The following is a 12,603-nucleotide window of genomic DNA, read 5'->3' as shown; positions in this document are numbered from 1 at the left end:
AACGGCAGGCACACAGGCCTGCGCGGCAAAAAGCCCCGGGCAAGGCAGCACCACTCAAAGGGGAAGGGTCCGCACCTGGCCCAGCAGCTCTTGATGAGACCCAGGCCCCGCACCTGGCCGGAGCCTGACCCCGCCCACCCGACTCTGGCTGCGCAGAGGTGCACTTACAAGGGCCGCCGCTAGGGGGCGCTGGTGAGGGGGTTCGGGGACCCTCAGCCCCCACCGAGCTGCGGCCACCCCTGCATCCATGGGGGTACGGGTTGTCCTCCGCCATGGGGGAACGGGGCCCCCTTCCCCTTTGCGGAAGCCCCAACCTTCCTCCCGGGGACCCCTGCACCCTCCCCTTGCACTCACGGCCCCAGCGGCGGGGTTGTGCGCCCGCAGACGCCCTAGACGGAGGGCCGGGGTCCCCGTCTGGGGAGGGCACCCCCTGGAAGCCAGGGACGAGCGGCGACCGTGGCCTCTTCCAAAACGGCAGGCACACAGGCCTGCGCGGCAAAAAGCCCGGGGCAAGGCAGCACCACTCAAAGGGGAAGGGTCCGCACCTGGCCCAGCAGCTCTTGATGAGCCCCAGGCCCCGCCCTTGGCTGGAGCCTGACCCCGCCCACCCGACTCTGGCTGCGCACAGGTGCACTTCCAAGGGCCGCCGCTAGGGGGCGCTGGTGAGGGGGTTCGGGGACCCTCAGCCCCCAACGGGCTGGGGCCACCCCTGCACCCATGGGGGTACGGGATTGTCTCCGCCATGGGGGAACGGGGCCCCCTTGCCCTTCGCGGAAGCCCCAACCTTCCTCCCGGGGGAAGCCTGCACCCTCCTCTCGCACTCACAGCCCCAGCGGCGGGGCCGTGCGCCCGCAGACGCCCTAGACGGAGGGCCGGGGTCCCCGTCAGGGGAGGGCACCCCCTGGAAGCCAGGGACGAGCGGCGACCGCGGCCTCTTCCAAAACGGCAGGCACACAGGCCTGCGCGGCAAAAAGCCCCGGGCAAGGCAGCACCACTCAAAGGGGAAGGGTCCGCACCTGGCCCAGCAGCACTTGATGAGCCCCAGGCCCCGCCCCTGGACGGAGCCTGACCCCGCCCACCCGACTCTGCGCACAGGTGCACTTCCAAGGGCCGCCGCTAGGGGGCGCTGGTGAGTGGGTTTGGGGACCCTCAGCCCCCACCGAGCTGCGGCCACCCCTGCACCCATGGGGGTACGGGTTTTCCTCCGCCATGGGGGAACGGGGCCCCCTTCCCTTCGCGGAAACCCCAACCTTCCTTCCGGGGCACGCCTGCACCCTCCCCTCGCACTCACGGCCCCAGCGGCGGGGCCTTGCGCCCGCAGACGCCCTAGACGGAGGGCCGGCGTCCCCGTCAGGGGAGGGTACCCCCTGGAAGCCAGGGACGAGCGGCGACCGCGGCCTCTTCCAAAACGGCAGGCACACAGGCCTGCGCGGCAAAAAGCCCCCGGCAAGGCAGCACCACTCAAAGGGGAAGGGTCCGCACCTGGCCCAGCAGCTCTTGATGAGCCTCAGGCCCCGCCCCTGGCCGGAGCCTGACCCCGCCCACCCGACTTTGGCTGCGCACAGGTGCACTTCCAAGGCCGCCGCTAGGGGGCGCTGGTGAGATGGTTCGGAGACCCTCAGCCCCCACCGGGCTGCGGCCTCTCCTGCACCCATGGGGGCACGGGATTGTCTCCGCCATGTGGGGAACGGGGCCCCCTTCCCCTTCGCGGAAGCCCCAACCTTCCTCCCGGGGCACGCCTGCACCCTCCCCTCGCACTCACGGACCCAGCGGCGGGGCCGTGCGCCCGCAGACGCCCTAGACGGAGGGCCGGGGTCCCCGTCTGGGGAGGGCACCCCCTGGAAGCCAGGGACGAGCGGCGACCGCGGCCTCTTCCAAAACGGCAGGCCCAGAGGCCATGCGCGGCAATAAGCCCCCGGCAAGGCTGCACGACTCAAAGGGGAAGGGTCCGCACCTGGCCCAGCAGCTCTTGATGAGCCCCAGGCCCCGCCCCTGGCCGGAGCCTGACCTCGCCCACCCGACTCTGGCTGCGCACAGGTGCACTTCCAAGGGCCGCCGCTATGGGGCGCGGGTGAGGGGGTTCGGGGACCCTCAGCCCCCACCGGGCTCCGGACACCCCTGCACCCATGGGGGTACGGGATTGTCTCCGCCATGTGGGGAACGGTGCCCACTTCCCATTCGCGGAAGCCCCAACCTTCCTCCCGGGGCACGCCTGCACCCTCCCCTCGCACTCACGGCCCCAGCGGCGGGGCCGTGCGCCCGCAGACGCCCTAGACGGAGGGCCGGGGTCCCCGTCTGGGGAGGGCACCCCCTGGAAGCCAGGGACGAGCGGCGACCGTGGCCTCTTCCAAAACGGCAGGCACACAGCCATGCGCGGCAAAAAGCCCCCGGCAAGGCAGCACCACTCAAAGGGGAAGGGTCCGCACCTGGCCCAGCAGCTCTTGATGAGCTCCAGGCCCCGCCCCTGGCCGGAGCCTGACCCCGCCCACCCGACTCTGGCTGCTCACAGGTGCACTTCCAAGGGCCGCCGCTAGCGGGCGCTGGTGAGGGGGTTCGGGGACCCTCAGCCCCCACCGGGCTCCGGCCACCCCTGCACCCATGGGGGTACGGGATTGTCTCCGTCATGTGGGGAACGGGGCCCCCTTCCCCTTCGCGGAAGCCCCAACCTTCCTCACGGGGCACGCCTGCACCCTCCCCTCGCACTCACGGCCCCATCGGTGGGGCCGTGCGCCCGCAGACGCCCTAGACGGAGGGCCGGGGTCCCCGTCTGGGGAGGGCACCCCCTGGAAGCCAGGGACGAGCGGCGACCGCGGCCTCTTCCAAAACGGCAGGCACACAGGCCTGCGCGGCAAAAAGCCCCCGGCAAGGCAGCACCACTCAAAGGGGAAGGGTCCGCACCTGGCCCAGCAGCTCTTGATGAGCCCCAGGCCCCGCCCCTGGTCGGAGCCTGACACCGCCCACCCGATTCTGGCTGCGCACATGTGCACTTCCAAGGGCCGCCGCTAGGGGGCGCTGGGGAGGGGGATCGGGGACCCTCAGCCCCCACCGGGCTGGGGCCACCCCTGCACCCATGGGGGTACGGGATTGTCTCCGCCATGTGGGGAACGGGGCCCCCTTCTCCTTCGCGGAAGCCCCAACCTTCCTCCCGGGGCACGCCTGCACCCTCCCCTCGCACTCACGGCCCCAGCGGCGGGGCCTCGCGCCCGCAGACGCCCTCGAAGGAGGGCCGGCGTCCCCGTCAGGGGAGGGCACCCCCTGGAAGCCAGGGACGAGCGGCGACCGCGGCCTCTTCCAAAACGGCAGGCACACAGGCCTGCGCGGCAAAAAGCCCCCGGCAAGGCAGCACCACTCAAAGGGGAAGGGTCCGCACCTGGCCCAGCAGCTCTTGATGAGCCCCAGGCCCCGCCCCTGGCCGGAGCCTGACCCCGCCCACCCGACTCTGGCTGCGCAGAGGTGCACTTCCAAGGGACGCCGCTAGGGGGCGCTGGTGAGGGGGTTCGGGGACCCTCAGCCCCCAACGGGCTGGGGCCACCCCTGCACCCATGGGGGTACGGGATTGTCTCCGCCATGTGGGGAACGGGGCCCCCTTCCCCTTCGCGGAAGCCCCAACCTTCCTCCCGGGGCACGCCTGCACCCTCCTCTCGCACTCACGGCCCCAGCGGCGGGGCCGTGCGCCCGCAGACGCCCTAGACGGAGGGCCGGGGTCCCCGTCAGGGGAGGGCACCCCATGGAAGCCAGGGACGAGCGGCGACATGGCCTCTTCCAAAACGGCAGGCACACAGGCCATGCGCGGCAAAAAGCCCCCGGCAAGGCAGCACCACTCAAAGGGGAAGGGTCCGCACCTGGCCCAGCAGCTCTTGATGAGCCCCAGGCCACGCCCCTGGCCGGAGCCTGACCCCGCCCACCCGACTCTGGCTGCGCACAGGTGCACTTCCAAGGGCCGCCGCTAGGGGGCGCTGGTGAGGGGGTTCGGGGACACTCATCCCCCACCGGGCTGGGGCCTCCCCTGCACCCATGGGGGTACGGGATTGTCTCCGCCATGTGGGGAACGGGGCCCTCTTCCCCTTCGCGGAAGCCCCAACCTTCCTCCCGGGGCACGCCTGCACCCTCCACTCGCACTCACGGCCCCAGCGGCGGGGCCGTGCGCCCGCAGACGCCCTAGAAGGAGGGCCGGGGTCCCCGTCAGGGGAGGGCACCCCCTGGAAGCCAGGGACGAGCGGCGACCGCGGCCTCTTCCAAAACGGCAGGCACACAGGCCTGCGCGGCAAAAAGCCCCCGGCAAGGCAGCACCACTCAAAGGGGAAGGGTCCGCACCTGGCCCAGCAGCTCTTGATGAGCCCCAGGCCCCGCCCCTGGCCGGAGCCTGACCCCGCCCACCCGACTCTGGCTGCGCACAGGTGCACTTCCAAGGGCCGCCGCTAGGGGGCTCTGGTGAGGGGGTTCGGGGACCCTCAGCCCCCACCGGCTGGGGCCACCCCTGCACCCATGGGGGTACGGGATTGTCTCCGCCATGGGGGAACGGGGCCCCCTTGCCCTTCGCGGAAGCCCCAACCTTCCTCCCTGGGGAAGCCTGCACCCTCGTCTCGCACTCACAGCCCCAGCGGCGGGGCCGTGCGCCCGCAGACGCCCTAGACGGAGTGTCGGGGTCCCCGTCTGGGGAGGGCACCCCTGGAAGCCAGGGACGAGCGGCGACCGCGGCCTCTTCCAAAACGGCAGGCGCACAGGCCTGCGCGGCAAAAAGCCCCGGGCAAGGCAGCACCACTCAAAGGGGAAGGGTCCGCACCTGGCCCAGCAGCTCTTGATGAGCCCCAGGCCCCGCCCCTGGCCGGAGCCTGACCTCGCTCACCCGACTCTGGCTGCGCACAGGTGCACATCCAACGGCCGCCGCTAGGGGTCGCTGGTGAGTGGTTTAGGGGACCCTCAGCCCCCACCTGGCTGCGGCCACCCCTGCACCCATGGGGGTAATGGATTGTCTCCGCCATGTGGGGAACGGGGCCCCCTTCCCCTTCGCGGAAGCCCCAACCTTCCTCCCGGGGCACGCCTGCACCCTCCCCTCGCACTCACGGCCCCAGCGGCGGGGCCGTGCGCCCGCAGACGCCCTAGACGGAGGGCCGGGGTCCCCGTCAGGGGAGGGCACCCCCTGGAAGCCAGGGACGAGCGGCGACCGCGGCCTCTTCCAAAACGGCAGGCACACAGGCCTGAGCGGCAAAAAGCCCCCGGCAAGGCAGCACCACTCAAAGGGGAAGGGTCCGCACCTGGCCCAGCAGCTCTTGATGAGCCCCAGGCCACGCCCCTGGCCGGAGCCTGACCCCGCCCACCCGACTCTGGCTGCTCACAGGTGCACTTCCAAGGGCCGCCGCTAGGGGGCGCTGGTGAGGGGGTTCGGGGACCCTCAGCCCCCACCGGGCTCCGGCCACCCCTGCACCCATGGGGGTACGGGATTGTCTCCGTCATGTGGGGAACGGGGCCCCCTTCCCCTTCGCGGAAGCCCCAACCTTCCTCACGGGGCACGCCTGCACCCTCCCCTCGCACTCACGGCCCCAGCGGCGGGGCCGTGCGCCCGCAGACGCCCTAGACCGAGGGCCGGGGTCCCCGTCTGGGGAGGGCACCCCCTGGAAGCCAGGGACGAGCGGCGACCGCGGCCTCTTCCAAAACGGCAGGCACACAGGCCTGCGCGGCAAAAAGCCCCCGGCAAGGCAGCACCACTCAAAGGGGAAGGGTCCGCACCTGGCCCAGCAGCTCTTGATGAGCCCCAGGCCCCGACCCTGGCCGGAGCCTGACCCCGCCCACCCGACTCTGGCTGCGCACAGGTGCACTTCCAAGGGCCGCCGCTAGGGGGCGCTGGGGAGGGGGCTCGGGGACCCTCAGCCCCCACCGGGCTGGGGCCACCCCTGCACCCATGGGGGTACGGGATTGTCTCCGCCATGTGGGGAACGGGGCCCCCTTCTCCTTCGCGGAAGCCCCAACCTTCCTCCCCGGGCACGCCTGCACCCTCCCCTCGCACTCACGGCCCCAGCGGCGGGGCCTCGCGCCTGCAGACGCCCTCGACGGAGGGCCGGCGTCCCCGTCAGGGGAGGGCACCCCCTGGAAGCCAGGGACGAGCGGCGACCGCGGCCTCTTCCAAAACGGCAGGCACACAGGCCTGCGCGGCAAAAAGCCCCCGGCAAGGCAGCACCACTCAAAGGGGAAGGGTCCGCACCTGGCCCAGCAGCTCTTGATGAGCCCCAGGCCCCGCCCCTGGCCGGAGACTGACCCCGCCCACCCGATTCTGGCTGCGCAGAGGTGCACTTCCAAGGGACGCCGCTAGGGGGCGCTGGTGAGGGGGTTCGGGGACCCTCAGCCCCCAACGGGCTGGGGCCACCCCTGCACCCATGGGGGTACGGGATTGTCTCCGCCATGTGGGGAACGGGGCCCCCTTCCCCTTCGCGGAAGCCCCAACCTTCCTCCCGGGGCACGCATGCACCCTCCCCTCGCACTCACGGCCCCAGCGGCGGGGCCGTGCGCCCGCAGACGCCCTAGACGGAGGGCCGGGGTCCCCGTCAGGGGAGGGCACCCCCTGGAAGCCAGGGACGAGCGGCGACATGGCCTCTTCCAAAACGGCAGGCACACAGGCCATGCGCGGCAAAAAGCCCCCGGCAAGGCAGCACCACTCAAAGGGGAAGGGTCCGCACCTGGCCCAGCAGCTCTTGATGAGCCCCAGGCCCCGCCCCTGGCCGGAGCCAGACCCCGCCCACCCGACTCTGGCTGTGCACAGGTGCACTTCCAAGGGCCGCCGCTAGGGGGCGCTGGTGAGGGGGTTCGGGGACCCTCAGCCCCCAACGGGCTGGGGCCACCCCTGCACCCATGGGGGTACGGGATTGTCTCCGCCATGTGGGGAACGGGGCCCTCTTCCCCTTCGCGGAAGCCCCAACCTTCCTCCCGGGGCACGCCTGCACCCTCCACTCGCTCTCACGGCCCCAGCGGCGGGGCCGTGCGCCCGCAGACGCCCTAGAAGGAGGGCCGGGGTCCCCGTCAGGGGAGGGCACCCCCTGGAAGCCAGGGACGAGCGGCGACCGCGGCCTCTTCCAAAACGGCAGGCACACAGGCCTGCGCGGCAAAAAGCCCCCGGCAAGGCAGCACCACTGAAAGGGGAAGGGTCCGCACCTGGCCCAGCAGGTCTTGATGACCCCCAGGCCCCGCCCCTGGCCGGAGCCTGACCCCGCCCACCCGACTCTGGCTGCGCACAGGTGCACTTCCAAGGGCCGCCGCTAGGGGGCTCTGGTGAGGGGGTTCGGGGACCCTCAGCCCCCATCGGCTGGGGCCACCCCTGCACCCATGGGGGTACGGGATTGTCTCCGCCATGGGGGAACGGGGCCCCCTTGCCCTTCGCGGAAGCCCCAACCTTCCTCCCTGGGGAAGCCTGCACCCTCGTCTCGCACTCACAGCCCCAGCGGCAGGGCCGTGCGCCCGCAGACGCCCTAGACGGAGGGCCGGGGACCCCGTCTGGGGAGGGCACCCCCTGGAAGCCAGGGACGAGCGGCGACCGCGGCCTCTTCCAAAACGGCAGCCACACAGGCCTGCGCGGCAAAAAGCCCCCGGCAAGGCAGCACCACTCAAAGGGGAAGGGTCCGCACCTGGCCCAGCAGCTCTTGATGAGCCCCAGGCCCCGCCCCTGGCCGGAGCCTGACCCCGCCCACCCGACTCTGGCTGCTCACAGGTGCACTTCCAAGGGCCGCCGCTAGGGGGCGCTGGTGAGGGCGTTCGGGGACCCTCAGCCCCCACCGGGCTCCGGCCACCCCTGCACCCATGGGGGTACGGGATTGTCTCCGCCATGTGGGGAACGGGGCCCCCTTCTCCTTCGCGGAAGCCCCAACCTTCCTCCCGGGGCACGCCTGCACCCTCCCCTCGCACTCACGGCCCCAGCGGCGGGGCCTCGCGCCCGCAGACGCCCTCGACGGAGGGCTGGCGTCCCCGTCAGGGGAGGGCACCCCCTGGAAGCCAGGGACGAGCGGCGACCGCGGCCTCTTCCAAAACGGCAGGCACACTGGCCTGCGCGGCAAAAAGCCCCCGGCAAGGCAGCACCACTCAAAGGGGAAGGGTCCGCACCTGGCCCAGCAGCTCTTGATGAGCCCCAGGCCCCGCCCCTGGCCGGAGCCTGACCCAGCCCACCCGATTCTGGCTGCGCAGAGGTGCACTTCAAAGGGACGCCTCTAGGGGGCGCTGGTGAGGGGGTTCGGGGACCCTCAGCCCCCAACGGGCTGGGGCCACCCCTACACCCATGGGGGTACGGGATTGTCTCCGCCAGGTGGGGAACGGGGCCCCCTTCCCCTTCGCGGAAGCCCCAAACTTCCTCCCGGGGCACGCCTGCACCCTCCCCTCGCACTCACGGCCCCAGCGGCGGGGCCGTGCGCCCGCAGACGCCCTAGACGGAGGGCCGGGGTCCCCGTCAGGGGAGGGCACCCCCTGGAAGCCAGGGACGAGCGGCGACATGGCCTCTTCCAAAACGGCAGGCACACAGGCCATGCGCGGCAAAAAGCCCCCGGCAAGGCAGCACCACTCAAAGGGGAAGGGTCCGCACCTGGCCCAGCAGCTCTTGATGAGCCCCAGGCCCCGCCCCTGGCCGGAGCCAGACCCCGCCCACCCGACTCTGGCTGTGCACAGGTGCACTTCCATGGGCCGCCGCTAGGGGGCGCTGGTGAGTGGGTTCGGGGACACTCAGCCCCCACCGGGCTGAGGCCACCCCTGCACCCATGGGGGTACGGGATTGTCTCCGCCATGTGGGGAACGGGGCCCTCTTCCCCTTCGCGGAAGCCCCAACCTTCCTCCCGGGGCACGCCTGCACCCTCCACTCGCACTCACGGCCCCAGCGGCGGGGCCGTGCGCCCGCAGACGCCCTAGAAGGAGGGCCGGGGTCCCCGTCAGGGGAGGGCACCCCCTGGAAGCCAGGGACGAGCGGCGACCGCGGCCTCTTCCAAAACGGCAGGCACACAGGCCTGCGCGGCAAAAAGCCCCCGGTAGGGCAGCACCACTCAAAGGGGAAGGGTCCGCACCTGGCCCAGCAGCTCTTGATGAGCCCCAGGCCCCGCCCCTGGCCGGAGCCTGACCCCGCCCACCCGACTCTGGCTGCGCACAGGTGCACTTCCAAGGGCCGCCGCTAGGGGGCTCTGGTGAGGGGGTTCGGGGACCCTCAGCCCCCACCGGCTGGGGCCACCCCTGCACCCATGGGGGTACGGGATTGTCTCCGCCATGGGGGAACGGGGCCCCCTTGCCCTTCGCGGAAGCCCCAACCTTCCTCCCTGGGGAAGCCTGCACCCTCGTCTCGCACTCACAGCCCCAGCGGCGGGGCCGTGCGCCCGCAGAAGCCCTAGACGGAGGGCCGGGGTCACCGTCTGGGGAGGGCACCCCCTGGAAGCCAGGGACGAGCGGCGACCTCGGCCTCTTCCAAAACGGCAGGCACACAGGCCTGCGCGGCAAAAAGCCCCGGGCAAGGCAGCACCACTCAAAGGGGAAGGGTCCGCACCTGGCCCAGCAGCTCTTGATGAGCCCCAGGCCCCGCCCCTGGCCGGAGCCTGACCCCGCCCACCCGACTCTGGCTGCGCACAGGTGCACTACCAAGGGCCGCCGCTAGGGGGCGCTGGTGAGTAGGTTCGGGGACACTCAACCCCCAACGGGCTGGGGCCACCCCTGCACCCATGGGGGTACGGGATTGTCTCCGCCATGTGGGGAACAAGGCCTCCTTCCCCTTCGCGGAAGCCCCAACCTTCCTTCCGGGGCACGCCTGCACCCTGCCCTCGCACTCACGGTCCCAGCGGCGGGGCCGTGCGCCCGCAGACGACCTAGACGGAGGACCTGGGTCCCCGTCAGGGGAGGGCACCCCCTGGAAGCCAGGGACGAGCGGCGACCGCGGCCTCTTCCAAAACCGCAGGCACACAGGCCTGCGCGGCAAAAAGCCACCGGCAAGGCAGCACCACTCAAAGGGGAAGGGTCCGCACCTGGCCCAGCAGCTCTTGATGAGCCCCAGGCCCCGCCCCTGGTCGGAGCCTGACCCCGCCCACCCGACTCTGGCTGCGCACAGGTGCACTTCCAAGGGCCGCCGCTAGGGGGCGCTGGTGAGGGGGTTCGGGGACACTCAGCCCCCACCGGGCTGGGGCCACCCCGGCACCCATGGGGGTACGGGATTGTCTCCGCCATGTGGGGAACGGGGCCCTCTTCCCCTTCGCGGAAGCCCCAACCTTCCTCCCGGGGCACGCCTGCACCCTCCACTCGCACTCACGGCCCCAGCGGCGGGGCCGTGCGCCCGCAGACGCCCTAGAAGGAGGGCCGGGGTCCCCGTCAGGGGAGGACACCCCCTGGAAGCCAGGGACGAGCGGCGACCGCGGCCTCTTCCAAAACGGCAGGCACACAGGCCTGCGCGGCAAAAAGCCCCCGGCAAGGCAGCACCACTCAAAGGGGAAGGGTCCGCACCTGGCCCAGCAGCTCTTGATGAGCCCCAGGCCCCGCCCCTGGCCGGAGCCTGACCCCGCCCACCCGACTCTGGCTGCGCACAGGTGCACTTCCTAGGGCCGCCGCTAGGGGGCGCTGGTGAGGGGGTTCGGGGACCCTCAGCCCCCAACGGGCTGCGGCCACCCCTGCACCCATGGGGGTACGGGTTGTCCTCCGCCATGGGGGAACGGGGCCCCCTTCCCCTTCGCGGAAGCCCCAACCTTCCTCCCGGGGCACGCCTGCACCCTCCCCTCGCACTCACGGCCCCAGCGGCGGGGCCGTGCGCCCGCAGACGCCCTAGACGGAGGGCCGGGGTCCCCGTCAGGGGAGGGCACCCCCTGGAAGCCAGGGACGAGCGGCGACCGCGGCCTCTTCCAAAACGGCAGGCACACAGGCCTGCGCGGCAAAAAGCCCCGGGCAAGGCAGCACCACTCAAAGGGGAAGGGTCCGCACCTGGCCCAGCAGCTCTTGATGAGCCCCAGGCCCCGCCCCTGGCCGGAGCCTGACCCCGCCCACCCGATTCTCCTGCGCACAGGTGCACTTCCTAGGGACGCCGCTAGGGGGCGCTGGTGAGGGGGTTCGGGGACCCTCAGCCCCCAACGGGCTAGGGCCACCCTTGCACCCATGGGGGTACCGGATTGTCCTCCCCCATGGGGGAACGGGGCCCCCTTGCCCTTCGCGAAAGCCCCAACCTTCCTCCCGGGGGAAGCCTGCACCACCTCTCGCACTCACAGCCCCAGCGGCGGGGCCGTGCGCCCGCAGACGCCCTAGACGGAGGGCCGGGGTCCCCGTCAGGGGAGGGCACCCCCTGGAAGCCAGGGACGAGCGGCGACCGCGGCCTCTTCCAAAACCGCAGGCACACAGGCCTGCGCGGCAAAAAGCCCCCGGCAAGGCAGCACCACTCAAAGGGGAAGTGTCCGCACCTGGCCCAGCAGCTCTTGATGAGCCCCAGGCCCCGCCCCTGGCCGGAGCCTGACCCCGCCCACCCGACTCTGGCTGCGCACAGGTGCACTTACTAGGGCCGCCGCTAGGGGGCGCTGGTGAGGGGGTTCGGGGACCCTCAAACCCCAACGGGCTGCGGCCACCCCTGCACCCATGGGGGTACGGGTTGTCCTCCGCCATGGGGGAACGGGGCCCCCTTCCCCTTCGCGGAAGCCCCAACCTTCCTCCCGGGGCACGCCTGCACCCTCCCCTCGCACTCACGGCCCCAGCGGCGGGGCCGTGCGCCCGCAGACGCCCTAGACGGCGCGCCGGGGTCCCCGTCAGGGGAGGGCACCCCCTGGAAGCCAGGGACGAGCGGCGACCGCGGCCTCTTCCAAAACGGCAGGCACACAGGCCTGCGCGGCAAAAAGCCCCGGGCAAGGCAGCACCACTCAAAGGGGAAGGGTCCGCACCTGGCCCAGCAGCTCTTGATGAGCCCCAGGCCCCGCCCCTGGCCGGAGCCTGACCCCGCCCACCCGATTCTGGCTGCGCACAGGTGCACATTCTAGGGACGCCGCTAGGGGGCGCTGGTGAGGGGGTTCGGTGACCCTCAGCCCCCAACGGGCTAGGGCCACCCTTGCACCCATGGGGGTACCGGATTGTCCTCCCCCATGGGGGAACGGGGCCCCCTTGCCCTTCGCGAAATCCCCAACCTTCCTCCCGGGGGAAGCCTGCACCTCCTCTCGCACTCACAGCCCCAGCGGCGGGGCCGTGCGCCCGCAGACGCCCTAGACGGAGGGCCGGGGTCCCCGTCAGGGGAGGGCACCCCCTGGAAGCCAGGGACGAGCGGCGACCGCGGCCTCTTCCAAAACGGCAGGCACACAGGCCTGCGCGGCAAAAAGCCCCCGGCAAGGCAGCACCACTCAAAGGGGAAGGGTCCGCACCTGGCCCAGCAGCTCTTGATGAGCCCCAGGCCCCGCCCCTGGCCGGAGCCTGACCCCGCCCACCCGATTCTGGCTGCGCACAGGTGCACTTCCTAGGGACGCCGCTAGGGGCCGCTGGTGAGGGGGTTCGGGGACCCTCAGCCCCCAACGGGCTAGGGCCACCCTTGCACCCATGGGGGTAAGGGATTGTCCTCCCCCATGGGGGAACGGGGCCCACTTGCCCTTCGCGGAAGCCCCAACCTTCCTCCCGGGGGAAGCCTGCACCTCCTCTCGCACT

The sequence above is a fragment of the Talpa europaea genome (assembly GCF_964194135.1).
Source record: "Talpa europaea genome assembly, chromosome: 5".
NCBI lineage: Eukaryota > Metazoa > Chordata > Mammalia > Eulipotyphla > Talpidae > Talpa > Talpa europaea.
This window is presented reverse-complemented; position numbering follows the sequence as displayed.